At 36.0% G+C, this 18590-nt stretch overlaps 1 pseudogene; it reads right to left on the minus strand.

The window, feature by feature from the left end:
* Positions 1–210: 210 nt before the first annotated feature.
* Positions 211–18590, minus strand: part of LOC114495331 — a 99118-nt pseudogene continuing 80738 nt past the window's right edge.

An 18590-nucleotide genomic window follows, 5' to 3' on the forward strand; every position in this document is an offset into this window, starting at 1 on the left:
CTGAAGCAGATTTAAATACAAACCTGTGGCTTTGCTGAATCAAGTCCCCTGGTTAATATTTAGAAAACACCCTCAGTTGGGCTAATAGCAACGTTGGTGGTACCTATTACAGAGGGAGAGCTGAACAAAGTCTGTGTCTCAAAACCAGTGTTAAATCATCAGGGTTGAGAGAGAAAAAGAGGACTCTAAAATCACAATAAGTGCAGATGTATTTAAGATCCCTGTGCTTCTGTATCCATGCTTCCTTCAAGGTCTCCATCATTATAAATATTCTCTGCTATTTGCCACACTTGCACAGTATTTTCTTCTGACACAGAACAGGTCACCCCAGGTTCATTGGGATTCCAGGAGAAATCAGATATATCGGCAGTGTGACAACCATGAATAAATAACAACTCTGGTGGCTCCTCTTCTGCATCTTCTAAGGATTGTTCCTCTCCAATTTTACTTAAATCCCAGACATTCAGTCTTTAGTCAGTACCACCGGAAGCCAAAATAGTCTCACTGTGAGGTGACTATTGAACCTGGAATATTTCACCTTTATGTAATTCAAAGGAATGCAACTTAAATTTCAGACTTCTCAGATCCCACAAGACAACAGTGGGATCTTATCAGCTGATCCTTGGCAATCATGAACTCACTATAAGAACTGAAAGAAAGGCAGTTTACAGCAATGTGAACATCAGCTGAGTGGCTTGGTTGGAAGTATTGTTGAACAAGCAATCATGAACTCACTATAAGAACTGAAAGAAAGGCAGTTTACAGCAATGTGAACATCAACTGAGTGGCTTGGTTGGAAGTATTGTTGAACAAGTATCCCAGATCATAAGTTTCTGATTATCAGCAACTGACCCAAACAGAGAGTCATGAAGCAGATGCCAGAAAACATCTTCCACTACTGCTGTATGCCCTGTAAAAGATGGTGTTTGCATCCACAACTTATCCCTCCTTTGGAACAGCACTGATGTCCCATAGGCAGATGGTATGGTCATCTGAAGCACTAAGTAAGTGCCCACTGAGACTTGGGTTCCAAGAAAGTCCATAGCCCTCTTTCTGGGTTCTAGGGAGATGCAAGCCTGGGTTGCACTCTCCAGAAGTGTCTGGTTTAGGAAGATGTTTTATAGAGTCAAAAACAAGAACATCAGTGAATAGAGTCTTTGTTGCAATGATGCAAGGGCTCTGCGGCATATAATGTGCCCTGTTTACTTCTCCTTCATGGTTGATCTTTATTTCTATTTCAATTCTTCCACCAACAGAACTCAAACCTCCAAATTCTTCTTTCTCATGGTGGTATGAAGCATCTACCTGAGCATCATTGTTCGGGAGCTGCATACCAGCTATCACAAGGTAGTTTTGTTCATCTGACTTGTGTGTCCCAGCACAAGTCAATGAATGCTGAAATCTTTCCCTTCCCATCTGTTTACATGTGAAAGCCACTGTGCAGCTAAGCTGGGCCACTCCAAAGCATGGGTCATCACAAAATCATAAAGAAAAGAGGTGTTGTTTTTCCATATTTTGTATTTTTTGTTGACCACACATTCTTCTACAGCATCATCAAAGGCTGCTTCCTTGTCAGCTGTGGCAGGCAGGCAAGCCAAGGGGATTCTCAGGTCTACCCTTGCGGGAGGGGTGGGGAGTCTAGGGATGCTTGGGATGTGCATGTGGCCTCTATTGTTTCTGACTGCTTTTAAATGACTCTTCTTCACTCTTCCTCAAGTGAGCTCATTCTTAAATGTTCCATATGGAGAATTCCAAAGCTGTATACATGCATCAGTGTGGGACAGTTCCTGTGGAAGAATATGGAGAAGGAGTTCTAAGGACAAAGCTCTTGGGCATAACAAAAGCAAGATGATTATTTTATAATTACATAAGACTTTGACTAGCCACAATATTTAAGTTCATCTATCTCTTGTCATCCCCACAACTTAAGTTGGCAAACTAAGAATATTTATATTTGGTTAAATGAGGAAACTGAGTCCAGAGCATTATTATTGTATAATGAAAAAAAAAAAACTGGTTTAGAGTCAAAATTCCTGACCTTCTTCCAAGTCAGCTCTGTAAGCAATAGTGTCTCTTACTAGAATTGGAAGTGAGAACCCTTACCCAGCTAACCTCACTGGGATGTTTGTTGTAAGATCAAATGAGATATGTATAAAAATGCTCTGAAAACTCTATAACATACTGTATAAAAAGTAAAAGAAAGAGAAAAAAAGGAAAGTGACTTGTTTAGATTAAGTAACTCTTGCATAACTGGTAGAGTTCCCCTGCCTTCCAGCCCTGTATTCATCCCCATTAGCTAGTGAAGGTGAAAATGAGAATCATTTCCTATGGGAACCCATGCTTTTGGTCATCAAACATTTTAAGCTTAGTAGGATGAGCTTCACACCAGAGGGACCTGTGATCCACAGCCACACTGCTCTCATCTATTTCCTCTAGCAAGTAGAAAGACAAAAGCTTTCTACCCATGGTAGCAAATACCATCAAGTTGAGATTTTGTTTAACACAGCTGCTAATATCATGAGTGTCAAAATAACAGTGGCCAGGTGCCAATCAATCTGTATTCTTTTTACAAGTTGCAAATTTACTCTACTGAATAACATAATTGATAAAATCACCATATTTTGGACTTCAATGAATTGTTTGTATGATGATGTTGTTCTTCATTACATGCCTGAATGCACTCATTAAGCTCAGAGTTAACAATAAGCCTAAAAAAAGCACAAAGACCTGTGTCTCAACCAGCAGGAAACCCCCATTTCACCCAACCCAGGATCCACCAGGTCTGCTCCTCCCCAAGGAGAATGTGCCAAACATTGTATCTACAGTTCATATCCAAGAGGCGATTTAACTTTCTGATATTCAGTGAGGAATGAGAGCTGCATGTTCTTGACTATAAACATAAACCTGAGATAGAAAAACTTTTAAATTGAGAATTTACCTATTTTTCAAGGTTTTACACCTTTTGCCTGTATTGTTTAAAAGCCTAAGCTCATTTTCAAACTCATTTTCCTTCAAATTGTGTATTACCAGGAACAGCACTAAGATCCTGGATACTTCTGAGGGTTTTTAATAATCTCTTTGTTGTCTGAGAGCAAACAATGTGCCCAGCTGGTCTGACAAAGGCTCTGCACAAGGTTTAATGCAGATTTATCTCTGTTGTAAAGATAGTTTCTGAGCCGCATTTGGCTGACATAACAGTTCAAAGATATCCTCTCACCATTTTTCATCTGGATTGGTTAGGTGTTTTTTATTGAGTTGTATGAGTTTCTTATATATTTCGGATATCAATCCTTATTCTATCAAAATATATCATTTGGAAATATATTCTCCAAGTCCATAGGTTGCCTTTTGCTTTTGTTGAAGGTTTCCTTTGCTATTCAGAAGGTTTTTAGTTTGATATAGTCCCATTTGTTTATGTTTTTAATTATTTGCCTCCCCTGCTCAAGGGGATATGTCCAAAAAATATTACTCAGACTGACATCAGATAGAAAGCACTTTCTATGTTTTCTTCTAAAAACTGAATGGTTTCAGGCCTTATTTTTATGGTTTTAACTCATTTTGAGCTTATTTTTCTAGCTGATGTAAAAGAGTGATCCAGTTTTATCTTTTTTGCATGTGTCTGTCCAGTTTTCCCAACACCATTTGTTGAAGAGATTGTAATTACTTCAGTGTATATTTTTACCTCCTTCGTAATAGATTAATTGACCATTTAAGCAGGCATTTATTTCTGAGCTCTTTATTCTGTCCCTTTTTGTGTCTGTTTTTGTGCCTGTACCATCTTATTTTGATTATTATTGCTTTGTAGTATAGTTTGAGATCAGAGAGTCCACTTGAAAAGTGGGTAGAGGACATGAAAACAATGTCATAGTAAGCTTATAAGGTGACAGATGACTTCTCCAATAAAGACAGATTGCCAACAGAAATATGGGAAGATATTCAACATCACTAATCATCAGGGAAATGCAAATTAAAACCACAGTGAGCTACCACCTCACACCACTAAAAATGGCTATTATCAAAAAGTCAACCAATAACACAGATTAATAAGGATGTGGAAAAAGGGAACCCTTGTGCACTGTTGGTAAGACTAAAACTGGTGCAGTTCCAAAAGAAAACAGTATGGTTATGCCACAGAACCCAACAACTCCACTTCTGGGTATTTATCCAAAGAAAGTACAAACACAAATGCAAAAAGATATGTGCACCTCTGTGTTCACTGAAGCATTATTTGTAATAGTAAAGATATGGAAGTAACCTAGGTGTCCATCAATACCTGAATGGATAAAGAAGATGTGGTATATATATACAACAGAATATTATGCACCAATAAAATAAAATCTTGTCATTTGCCACACATGGATGGATCTAGAGTATATTAATGCTAAGTGAAATAAAGCAGGCAGAGAAAGTCAAATACCATATGGTTTCACTTATACATGGAATCTAAAGCCAAACCAAACAAAAAACAAATAAAACAAAACAGACTCATAGATACAGAGAAGACAGAAATGGTTACCAGAGGGAGAAGGTAGGGGATGGGTGAAAAGGGGAAGGAGAAAATAGTCAACAAATATCACAGTAAGTTTATATGGTGACAGATGATCACTAAAATTGTGGGGTGATCACATTATAAAGTATAAAAATATTTAATTAATATATTGTACACCTGAAAATATAAGCAACATAGGGTTTTACACCAACTCTAGTTAAATAAAACAAAGTTAACCCTGATCAGTGTGGCTCAGTTGGTTGGGCACTGTCCCATAAAGCAAAAGGTCACCAGTTTGATTCCCAGCTAGGGCAAGTACCTGGGTTGCAGGTTTGGTCCAGGTCATGGCATATACGAGACAACCAGTCGATGTTTCCCTCACACATTGATGTTTCTCTCCCTCTCTTTCTCCCTCCCTTCCCCCTTCTCTAGGAATAAATAAAATCTGTTTAAAAATAACTTTAAAGTATATCCACAATACAGTTCCATTTCTAGGGGAAAATGAAGGGTTCAAACAAGGGTTTGTTTTTCTGGGTTCTCAATATTTAAACAAAATGTGTTCACTAGTTCATTCACCAAATATGTATTCTGGATCCTGGAGATGAAAAGTGAATAAAACAAACAAGGCCCCTGTTTCTGTGATGCTCACATTGGTGGTGGTGGATGGAGAGAAACAAATAATAAACAGAGGATCTAGCATATGAGGTTTTTTTATAATATGTATAGTACAGCTTGGTATTATGAAGTGCTAGGGAGAAAATATGATGTGATAACAGAGCATAGGGGTAAATGGAATTGGAAATCCTGTCTTATCTAGAGTGCTCTGGTCACTATTAATGATGCTGTCCAGTACTTACGTTTCTCCTCTTCTCCCGGGAACACTAGAGGGTACATTTTCCATATTTTAAAAATTGCATGTTCTAAGTGTATTGGTCTATGATTATCTCTATCTAAAAGAAAAAGGCTAAGGTACTGTGCATACCCATATGCCTGACTTATTTTGACAAGTAATACAAAATCAGGTCTCCTTTCTCCTTTTCAGTAGGAACAACAGAGGCATTTTAAAACTTTTAATAGAGGGAGGATATTGTCACATGCTGGTTTCAAAGAAAACAAAATAAAAGTATGATTTTACCAATTACCCAAATGAAAAACCTCTCTCCCCCATTTTTCTTCTTCCCAGAAAGATACATGGTGATAGAAAGATCTGAAAGTCTGGTGGCAAAGACCTTATGCCTATCTGATAAATCCTAAAGTAATCTATTTATTTAGCCCATAACTGCCCAAAATATTTGACCATTGATTTTTTTCTCTTTACATCTATTAGTATTTTTTAAGGATTTTTAGGTTTTTTTCCCTTTTCTGGGAGTTTTAGGATTTTTCTCCCTTTACATCCTCATATTATGGAAATTCTTCCAATTTACTTAGTTCCATTATGCTTGTGCTGGGCATAAGCCATGTCTCACTGCATGTGCCATGTTTTTAGGCAATGTACTTCACCTAAATGTACATTATTCAGGTAATGTAGACAGTCTGGCTAGCTAAAAAAAGCTAGAAAGTTTTCTGGAATTGAGGAAATTGTTTAATTCTCAACAACTAGGAAAGAACTTAGCTCCCCAAGGAGAAAATGAAGCTCAATAAAGATGGAAAAAGACACAAATGTGTCTATCCTGAATGAAAGGAAGATTTCCTTTGGGAAAATGCTCTCATAACTAGAAATTAGCCTTCTCTTTCTGACAGCTAAGTACTGTATTTTGTAGCATTCTCTTTAGGATTACTGAAATAACTATGGCTATTGCATCCTTTTGATGCATGGAAAAGTAAAGATGGAGAGGAAACAGGCTGAATGGTCCTATATAATTAAAAGCTGTCATCTAATTCAACACATCCCTAGTGATAGGAAGGTGTCAGGCTGGTTTTGTAATAGGGAAAGGGTGTTCTGAAGCATGCATCTCACAATCAGGAGTTCTCTCTACCATCAACCACTTTCCTATATTCAATCACAGTTTTTCTTTTTATGGAAATGAGAACCCAGTTTCCATACACAAATTAAATAGAATGCTTTTCCTCATATACAGGGTGTCTCCAAAAATATGTTATTTCCTTTTTCTTGTTGAATATCTCCGTGATCGTTGCAATACAAGAGCATGAAGTTATAAATCTAAGCATTACTTATCCATTTTTTCATGTTTTCCCCTTATTGCCATTTCAGGAATGACTTTGTCCACATTAATTTATTCTAAGACAATACCACACAGCTTGAATTTTTAAACTTCTAAATCCTGAAAATAACTGCTTCAATTTTAGCTTTTCCACTGCAACAGTCAAATCAAGTTAAAAATGCACATGTATGCGAGTGACTTTGACATCAAGATATCATTTGGCTATTAAACATTCATAGCACTATGTTTTTCTAAGCATTGACTGTTTATCCACATACAAGGTACCAAGGTTGAAACTCCATTAAAAATAGACATTTTAAAATAGTTAATTTTCTGCCACTGGCTTTATTCCTATTATAACTTGTGGTCCCCCCAAGGTTAATACAGGCTAGTCCCAAGTGCAGTGCCAGCTGTCCCTCTTATCTTCCTGTAATACCATCCTGTCAATTTCTCATAATTATGTGGTGTCCTAGGCCCAGCTTAGCTTGCCCAAGTGCTTGCTAAATTTTCTTTGCAGCCAATGGCATGAACTACAATGCTCTATCAAAAACTACTTAGGGGAACTACAGCTTTTACCAAAGTCCTAAAGCAATTTTTCCTTCTTTGTAATTTAAAGAGAAACTACAATGCCAGTTCCACAGAAATTTCCATTTGAGGAAGTAAAACTGAACCTGTAACCTTCACTATCCTGAGGACCAGCTTTGTGACCAGCCTGCTCCCATTGGTGCTGTGTTGCTTAGAGAAGAAATGGCCATATTTGTTTCTACGTGACAACAGAGAGAAGGTTCTTAATGCTGTCACTCCTGACTTTCCAGAAAAATGGTCCTGTTATCTGCCTCCATCATAATCACACTTGTGTAAAATTATGAAATATCTCCAGCTGTCAGAGAGAGTTTATTTTGCCTCTTTCAGTTTTTCTCTCCTCCAGCAATTAGAAAGTCTCAGAAGAAACTTTCTGGGTTATGTCAAAATCCCCTTTGCCTCATTTATTTCTGTTGCTGTGACTTAAAAATCTCTCCATCAATGCAAGGTGATAAAACTGAACTCTACTAAATATATTGCACAAGCCCACTTCTTAGTCTGTGCCTCTATGCTCACTTTTATTTTCTTTATTCTACAAGTTAATGTCCTTCCTTTTAAAAAGGAAAACCAAGCAAAATTTAGCATAACATTTTTAATAAAAGACAAACCTACTCATACATGGTGATTCTATACAGATTTCTCTTATATGAACAAAGATGAGAATCTGGCCCACAGTTTACTTCAGATCCTTTATCTGTGATTTGGCTACAAGATCCTTGCCATTCATTTATGCAAATTGTCTGCCTTTATAAATAAGAATATTGATTAGTTAAGTAATTTGCCTAAAATCCCATGATACAGTAAGGGCAAAGTAGACCTGGAAAGCAATTTTCCTTACCAGAGAATATGTAATATTGACATTGTTGATCAAATTTGCCCACTGGAAGTTAATGAGGTACCTACCTTTGGAGCAAGAAAAGAATCAAATATGAAAAATTAGCACATTAACTTAGAAAATGTCAAAATAATTTAATTATTTGATGGTATATACTATATGTATATATAAATAAAAGTGTAACATAACATTGCTTGTTCAATGTTATAATTTCCTGGCTCTTTAAGAGATAAGTTAGTTCCCTTAGACAAAGAATAGCATAGCCTTGGTGGAAGATGTAGCACTTAGCACACATTCTCTCTCAGCCCCAAATGATTCTCTGGCAATAGTAAATTGAATCTCCACACCAAACTGCATGAGTTGCTTTGCAACAGTTCACTAAGCAGCACCACAGGTAATAAAGATAAAACCAGTGGTAAAATCAAAAGTGACAACAACAGGCTATATTATTTCAAAGCCAATTTGTGGTGTTTTTAACATCTTTCCAGTCACAATACTTGGTTTAATTTCCTGAATTCAAATACATCATGTTGACAATTTCTCAAAACCTTATTCAAGCAGTATGTAATCTTACTGAACAACAAGTATTTTGTTTGCTGCATTTGATGTTCTAATTTAATGAAGTGTGACATATTATCTGGGTGATGACAAGTCTGAAAAATGCAGAAGATAATTTTTTTATTTAATGGCAAATAAAGTGACATTAGTGTGACTAATATTTGAAACTTTTTTCTCTGAATATGATTAGTTGCTTGCTTACTTGGGGGCAGTACGGTTGTTTTCAAAATATCGTGACGGGGATGATATACAACATGAATTGATCTTCAGTAAGGTGTTAGAGTAGACACTGTGCAGAAGAGTCATTAACAAGCAACCCATTGTGATAGTTTGAGAAAATAACACCCATCCTTCCCACCTCCTTGAATCTATAATTTTTGCCATATAGCTGTGTAGTACCCTCCATCCATAAATCAGGTTTCACACATGGCTTGCTTTGGCTAATGCATTGCAAACAGAGGCTTGGAATGGACTTGTGCATCTGGGTTTGTCCTCTTGTCCTCCATTATTTCCATAAGAAACTTTCATTGATTGACCTGATGGTCCCAGAAGCATCAAAGTCTTGCTAAAGAAGTTCTTGCTGAATAAGTTCATGAATAAATAAATCTCTGTTCTATCCATTCCACGGTAATTCCCATCTTCCTTCCAGGACTGATTACATTCTCTCTGCAGTACACAGGTGCATGACTCAGCAGTTGAACTGCAAACAACCAAGTCAGCCCAGCCAGCTGCCACCAGACCCTTCAAATATGTGAGCAAGCTAGCAGAGGTGCCTATCTCTGCCTATCCTAGAAACATAAATAGTAAATGCTTTTTGTATGCTACTAAAGTTTTGTGTATACTCATTTCACAGCATCTAGTGACAATAGTTGAATGATCCACCTGTCAATTTCCTTGTCCCTCTAGATTCCTTTAACATGTACATCCTGATTCCACTTGAAGACATCTTGCAGTCAAACAAGAAAGAAGAGTGCTATTCAATCACTGTCACATTTCCAGCACTGCAGGAGGATACATAAAAAAACAAAGTATGGTTCATGTCCTCGAGAAATTTATAATCTCATTTAGAGAGAAAATTCACATACCCTCAAGAGATAATTTTCATTGGTGTATCTTAACTAGATGCTTATAGCAGTTTTACTGGAGTACTTTAATTAAAATGTGCATATTTGTAGTGTCAGTAAAGATTTACTGAATCTAAAACTTCCAGGGATTGGACCCAGAGATACATATTTTGGAAAATCATTCCAGGGAATTCCAATGCTCTCCCCTGGTTAAAAAAAAATGGCAAGAGCTAAATAAAACACATATTGTATATGTGAATAAGTGCAATGAGGTATAGGAGAAGTTGAGTCAGTAGAGTCTTGAGTTGTCACAAAAGTCTTAAGATGTGGGGTCTGAACAAGTTCTTAAAGAATCAAAGAATTTGAAAAACTAGGGAGGAGGTGGGAATCCAAGCAGAGAGAATGGATCAGCTCTGCAAAGAAGATGGGAATTAATATGGCATGGATAGAACAGAGATTTATTTATTTATGCACTTACTCACCAAGAATTTATTTAACATTTACCACATGCCAAGCACTACCCTGAGTTCTTTACATGTATTGACTATCATGGTAACATAAGATAGGCATTCCACTTCCCAGCACAAGCTGACCAGAGTGGAAGAATTCCCATACTCTCCAGTGAATGATCTTGCATGGGATTAGTGCTGATAGAAAAATCCTCATTGTCTAGAATAATTTTTCTTTGCAAAGAAACCTAGAGAGAAAAACCAATGTTGCTGAAAATTACCTTGAAATTAGACATTATAAAAATAATTTTTCTCAAGTGTACATAGATTGCTAAAAAGAAAATAGAGAAAAGGTTAAAAGGAGAGAGAATAAAACTATTTTTTTCTATCAACAGTAGTTAGAATTTTGCTTTAATATAATTCTGGTAAAATAGCTTGATTCTGATGAAATGATTCCTCTTCCTGGAGAATATATTCATGCCTTATTCCATTTTTAAAGGCATGAGGTATAGTCTTCTTTCAGCAAGTAAAAAAAAAATATCTGGGGATTCTGTCCAGTTAGGACTGAATTCCTGAGCATGGTAATTATCTAAGGAGAGAACTATTGAATAGGTCTTCAAAGCTTTGCATTAAATTTGATTATATTCCCTTGAGATTCAATTTTCATCATTCAAATTCTACCAAAGCTCCATATATCATAAACATTTTATAGGATGTGTCTTTCTTATTAATGTAATAAGAGTTATTTTTCTCTTATAAATAAGCTCTGAAAATTGTTCTAACCTCTTGCTTTTATTCTGAAAATATCTAGATGTGAACACATGCTCTGTCATATAGTATTAAGAATTTTTCAAATCCAGACCAATTTTATATATACTTCTCTATTTCCCAGAGTATCTTCTAACTCTTAGTCCAACTAGATGATATCTATAAGAATACAAATATTTAATAATCATAGAACTATTAACTTCATAGCTATAAGATAATTTATAGTGCTGGGATGACCTTCTGTAAAGAACCAGCAGATTCTAAGTAAAACTTAGACTAACTCAACCAGATATCTTTCTGACTTTTCTGTCAACACTTCTGGGGGAAAAAAAATTTTACATGAGTTGTCCAGTGATCTATTCTCTTGATTTTATGATTTGCTAACAAAATGCTATGTTAAAAAGTAGATAAATTAAGTTTATAAAATACCTCTTGGCAATTTAAGACTTCAAGATTTTCACAAGCTAATCAAGAGATACAGTGCTACTTTATTTATTAGTAGTTATCAACCTAGTTTTCTGGAGGAAAATGTGAATATAATTAAAAAGTTATTTATATTGTTTGATTAACCCATATCTTCTTCTTTGGCCTCTTTGTTTACAGATGCCTTCTTTACTCTTCTTCTGTTCTGTGTCACAAGGAGACTGACCCCTGCAGACTATTTCCCAGGTCTGTATATCTTGGCACCAGGTAGGGTGTTGTCAAAGGGGGATACAGACAGTAGATTGGGGCTGGGGAGATGAGTAAGAAACTACTTTTCCCTCTCTCTCTTCCCAAGTAGTAATTCTGGTGACATGCACTGCTACAATGTCTATCAGACAGGTATACCAGATGGCCTTGGTACCAGAGGTGGTAAACCACCTCTCTTGTTCATCTTTTCTTTTTCAAGTTTATCTGTGATAGCTGTTTCCTGATACTATTAATTTGGGAGTTTCCTCCTTCCCTGATTGGCTTTTTAGCTCTTTAGTCACTTGTGTTATTAATTTTCTATAGCAAATATCCTTTATTTGAAATACTTAATGAGTGGTTTCTATTTTCGTGACTACTCTCTGATTGCCATAAACAATAAGTAAACTGTTCCAAAAAGAACGTGAGGCAGCTTACAATAAAGGCACAAGACCATCAGACCAAAATAAATTGAAATCTATCTAAATCAAGAGGTAACTATTATAGTTGAAGAGAAATAGAAAGTTTGATGTTTATAAATTAAATTACTTTTGTTTACAATAGAAATTTTTCTCTCAGCCATTTTTTCCTCAGCTATTTCACCTCTCTGAAACTGAATAGTGAATAATTCATGAAAACCATTTAAATAAATTTGTCTTAACAATATGAAATGAGAGCATATTTGTGAAGGTGGGTGGAAGACAGTTGGAGAAACATCTTATACTGCTGTTCTAGTGCTGCCTGGACCAAGGTCTATCACACATGCCTCCACCATATTCACAAGGCAAATACAAGTCACAGATGCAACCCCTTCCCATAGGTGCACTCAGGTTTATAAGCAACTCCATTTCTTTCTCTTGCCCTCCAGAAGTATACCATGTATAATGAATAATAATTAATGAAATTATTATAAGGGTAACCTTGGTTTTTTCTAATATATCTTAAAAATTTCATCATTCACAACCTTTGATATTTTATTTTAATAAAATAATTAGTTGCAGCACAGCTGACAACTAATCAAAGACTCATTATTATAACATAGCATATGGAGAATTTCTGGCTTACTTTAATTGCAGTCATCATATAATTGTCAGAGTTTTTTACCTCACCTTGAGCACATACACATAAGCTGTATGCTTTTTAAACATTATTGTAAAAGTAAATTAGAATGGACAATACATTATATACCAATAGTCATAATTGCATGTACTCTTAACAGTAATAACATTTGGAAATGGAATGAACAATAAGGCTTTCTGCAAGCTGTCAAAACTTTATCATTTGAGACCTGAAACAAATTAATTATATCACCTATTTGACTAAGTTCCAGCTTTATAAATCAGAATATCAGAAGAAATTGATGCAAAATTTCTGACTGTATTTCCTTTAAAAGGACAAATAAATTATATAAAAGCAGGTTGATAGGCCTTTGAATAATCTTGAGTATCTAATAAATTCTAAAGTACAAGGCCAGGAAAGGAATTCAATTAATACTGCAACTGATTAGCTTAGTTGCTAAAACAAATAAAGTTACCTCTATAAGTTAAATCCTTCATAGATAAATTAACATTACTGTAGGGCCCAACATTAAACAGAGGCTGTCACCACCTTTAAAAGAATGTGTATTGTTACCACACTTAAATCAGAAACAGAGCGAGTCCATGGGTCGACATGAGCACACCGCAACCAACAAAAAATTATCTTGATTTCATGACCTGCTGAAGGTTATCTAAAACTTTCCCTTTTGTAATATAAAGTACAGCATTAAAGTAAAAATTTTCCACTGTTTTGTATTACTTCATTAAGGTGAAAATTCTATTAAAGTAGAAATGCTTTTATCTCACTCACTTCGTCTCACAAATACATTGTGTCTGGCCTTTACAAGGTGTTCAATAAATATTTGTTGAACTAATTAATTGATAATACCATCCTTATTCTAATTTGAATGTCTTGGGTGTTTAATGGTAATACAAAATTGCTGATTTATTAAGAATGTCATTTTAAATTCGTATAAATGAATAAAAATCAAGTCCCTATCAGCAGAAACCATTTAGAAGGTTGAATACACACAATTTCTCTCACTTTGAGAATAATTTTTCCCTCCATCCAGTATGTGTGATAGGGACAGTTAGACCTTCCAACTGTGGAAGAAGAGTGTTTTGCATTTGCTGGATCTCAGGATTTATATATTTTCAGCCTCCTTCTCAAGATTTTAGTCCTTGTACCATGAAAAGCTTACAAATGCCAACATTAAAAAAACAAGTTGTAGCAATCTCCATGGGGGGGACATCCTTTTTGGCAATTTACAATAGAGGCCAAGAATCCATGTGGTTTGGCTAACCAGACTTTCCTGGAAACAGTCATCAGACATAATAGTAAACTGGCCTTGTTCATGCCAGTTGCATTTTTTTCCAGGAATAAACTCAAAAGTAACCCTTAAACAAGGATTCCCCAGTGACATCCTAACAATTAATCTAATTCTCTTCCCATAAAAAACTGGAGAAATAAAAAAAAGGTGGAGAAATATCAGTCCCATAAGCTTTGTTAAAACCTAACAGTTTTTGAAACGAGGCCAAGTCCTAAACTTCTGCATTTTTTCCACCCTTATAGTCACCTGACCCCTATTCAAATATTTGGTAAGGAACTATAACCAACAAAATCACTTAAATTTCTCTTCCTAATTTTTCTAATGAAGCACCAATAAAAGTGCAACAAAATATGTCTACAAACAACATTGTTATGGAATAGAGACGAAGGTTTTTAAAAAAGCATTAGAATATGTTTAATCCAGGCATTTACATGCTGCCCACCTCCCATCTGGAGAAAAAAATGAATCCTCTGGTTGGAAGTGAATGTAACAGAATAAATACCATTTGAGGCCCAGCCAGTAGCACAAACAATTACCAATTCTATTACTTGCTTTTCTTCCTCTTTTCTCTGCTACCATGAAAGAAACTAAGGCAGAAAGCAGGATACATCCAGCTGGGCTCCCTGTGAGGACACCTCTCTTTCTATAATCAAACTCCACAGAAACAGGCTCTTGCTTCTGGCAGATCAAACAGGAAGACACTGCTGTTCTATAGATAATAAATAAGCAGACATCAAAGATTTGTAGACATTTTGATTAAGAAACGTTCTCAGTCTCCCCACACTGCAGACACTGTATTACTGACATGCTGTAGCCTGAATGGAGCACACAGACTCTTATTTTTGCCTTTAGATCCTATGTTACAATGATACACACACATCGATTTGGATATTTTAAGAAAAGATTAACAATATAATGACCTTTGCATGAACCTAGTCTTTGAATCAGGAACCTCCTTCATATGAGCGTTAAAACATTTTTGTAATCTATCACTTTTTCAAGAGTGAGATTTAAATGACTTGTAGAAATTGAGAACTCAGTAAAGACTAATCAAAAATGATATTGCACAGGTGAAATCAAGGCAAATTGCTTCCTTGCCAAAGGATATCGTACTACATATTACCACAATGAAAAGAGTGCCAAGGAGGAGAAAACTTTGCTTCATTCTTTCAACCATTCATTTAAGTCTGAAGAGCCAAGCAATGGGTAACCAAACCCCCCAAGTGCAGAAGAATGAAAATACAAACATTACACCTATGGAGGTAAATTTCCAATAAAAGCCGCTTGAATGAAAATACATTAAAAATTTTAAAACTGTAAAGTCATTCCACAGAAAGGAAAAGGAAAAAACCCAACCAGAAAATGAATAATTTGAATAATTTATGCAATAAGGCCAAACAACACATTATTGCTACAGTTTTGAATTTGCTCTTTTTTAACTATATTTCATTGATTATACTATTACAGCTGTCCCATTTTTCCCCCTTTATCCCCCTCTGTCCTGTACCCTCCCTCCCACCAGCATTCTCCCCCACCTTAGTTCATGTCCATGGGTTGTACATATAAGTTCTTCGGCTTCTCCATTTCCCATACTATTCTTAACCTCCCCCTGTCTATTTTCTACCTACCATTTATGCTTCTTATTCCCTGTAACTTTTTCCGCATTCTCCCCTTGCTTCTCCCCACTGATAACTCTCCATGTGATCTCCATTTCTGTGATTCTATTCCTGTTCCGGTTGTTTGCTTAGTTTTTGTTTTTGTTTTATGCAGTTGTTGCCAGTTGTGAGTTTGTTGTCATTTTACAGTTCATAGTTTTTTATCTTCTTTTATTTCTTAGATGAGTCCCTTTAAAATTTCATATACTAAGGGCTTGGAGATGATGAACTCCTTTAACTTGACCTTATCTGGGAAGCACTTGATCTGCCCTTCTATTCTAAATGATAGCTATACTGGGCAGAGGCATCTTGGACATATGGCCTTGCCTTGCAGGACTTTGAATACTTCTTTCCAGCCCCTTCTTAGTCATAAGATTTCTTTTGAGAAATCAGCTGGCAGTCTTATGGTCACTCCTTTGTAGGAGTCTCTTTTCTCTTGCTGCTTTTATGATTCTCTCCTTATCTTTCATCTTGGGTAATGTAATTATGAATGTGACTTGGTGTGTTTCTTCTTGGATCCAATTTCTTTGGGGTCTCTCTGAGCTTCCTGGACTTCTTGGAAGTTTATTTCCTTTGCCAGATTAGGGAAGTTTTCCTTCATTATTTGTTCAAGTAAGTTTTCCATTTCTTGCTCTTCCTCTTCTTCTTCTGGCACCCCTATGATTTGGATGTTGGAGCATTTAAAGTTGTTCCAGTCTCTCCTCATCTTTTTGAATTCTTGTTTCTTCGTCCTATTCCAGTTGAATGTTTATTTTTTTTCTTTTGTTCCAAATCATTGATTTGAGTCCCAGTTTTCTTCCCTTCACTGTTGGCTCCCTTTATATTTTTCCTTTATTTTATTTTGTATAGCCTTCATTTCTTCATTTTACAACTGATCTCAGTCATTTCTGTGAGCAACCTGATTACCAGTGTTTTTAATTCTGCATCTGATAGGTTGTCTGTCTCCTCGTCACTTGGTTTTTTTTCTGGAGTTTTCATCTGTTCTTTCATTTGGGCCATATTTCTTTGTTTCAGCACACCTATTACGTTGTAAGTGGTGGAGGCTTAGGTTTTCAACAGGACAGGGCAACACTCTTTGCTGTGTTGTGGCACTGCCTGTGGGGAAGGATCAGAGATGGACGGTGCTACTTGCTTGGTTCTTGCCTCACTTTCCATCACTTTCCTCTCTTCCTACAAGTAGATTGTCCCCTTTCACCTGCTGATTCCCAGATGGGTGGGTTTGTGTACATTCTAGGACCCTATGGATCTCTCCAATGGACTCTCCTGTGACTGGGAGTTTCTCCCACCTTCGCAACACCTACAGAATTTTACAGCCAGAGTTTTTGAGTCTTTATTTCCCTCTGCCAATACCCTGGGTTTCTTGGTCTATTTAACTCCCCAGTTGCTCCTCCTGACTTATCTGTGCATGAGTGTGGGATCCCCTGATCTACAAGCCCCTGCCTTGCTTTGCATCCTCTCCACCTGGCTGCCCATCTCTGCCCCTCCTACCAGTCTAGATGAATGTTTCTTTATCTCCTTGGTTGTCAAAGTTCCATGCAGTTTGATTTTTCTGGCAGTTCTTATTGTTTTTTGTTTTTAAATTGGTTGTTTTCCTTCTTGTGGTTGTGCAAGGAAGTGAAGGGTTTTTACCTATGCTTCCATCTTGGCTGGAACTCTCTGCTTTGCTCTGTTGCAGCTAATTTCACCTTCTAGGTTCTCTTGTCTCTTTTTCTACATGGCTGTCACCCTCACTCTCAAGGCTCTCAACCTCATGCAACATAGCAAGGAGGTCTTTGAAAATAAAGTATATTATATTTCTGGAAACTACAAGGACTTGAGGAATGACACATTTCAGGGGAGAGACTATTAAAAAAAAGAAAATCTCCATCCTAAAATCTCTAGCTTTGATTACCTAATTATTTCTAAAAAGTCTGTTTATGATTTACCCCTCCTAAATTCTTTACTTATCTTTTATAAATCACCACCCACCTGGTCTACAGGTCTAATATAAACTAGAAAACAATAAAGAATCATAGACCCCCATCCTAATTAACCTACCAATGTCATGTGAAAGTCCACCTGTTACTTCCAGAATTCTCAACCTCCCATGACTTCCACAGGGACACTACCTATATGATATTACTTCAAGTGAATGAGGAGGATGATATGTAACAATGTCCACACAATTTTGAGACTTTATGTTTGAGAGTATACAGAGAAGACAAGTTGTTTGAATTCACCACCATTCAATCAGTTATGCTGCCATGTAGACAGCCATATAGTTTGTGATTAAGAGCCAGACTCCAAATTCAGAATGCCTTAATCCAGATTCTGTCTTTAACTCACTAGCTGTACACCCTTAGACTATTTACCTCTCTAAGAAGCAGTTACTTAATTGTAATGGGAATCACAATACTAGTTTCCTCACTGAGTTGTCATCAATATAAATGAGATGATATAGGCAAAGAGGTTAGCTATGCCAACAATATACTAAACTTTCAATAAATGTGAACCATTATTTTTCAATAATATATTGATAATATACTAAATATATTGAGAATATATTTAGAAATCCATGTCTCAAATATGAGATAAATGGCTGAAAGTGAGAATATGTTTTACACAGTTTATATAAACCTATGTGCAAAAGTTACATATTTAATAATAAATTCTTTGATGAGCTTATTATTTTCAATCAAATTTTGTTTCTGTTACTTTAAAGGATTATTTTTACTCTACAACCTTGAGATCTGTTATTGCAATGTCTTCTGGAATTTACAGATTATATTTGAATTGCTCAAAGACAAAATCTAGAACCTTCAAATAGCTGGCTGAGATTAATGAGTCTTCAAATTTTATTCTCCACATCTCCTGTTTTACTTTATTTATCAATATTATTAATGATACACTGAAGTGACCAATTTGTTTCATCCATAAACTATCTTTTCTAGGGCAACATTTATGCAGCCAAACAAATAATTCTTTCAAATACTTAAGATTTTGGAGTACAGAATA

This window comes from Phyllostomus discolor, chromosome 4 (genome assembly GCF_004126475.2).
Source record: "Phyllostomus discolor isolate MPI-MPIP mPhyDis1 chromosome 4, mPhyDis1.pri.v3, whole genome shotgun sequence".
Lineage (NCBI taxonomy): Eukaryota > Metazoa > Chordata > Mammalia > Chiroptera > Phyllostomidae > Phyllostomus > Phyllostomus discolor.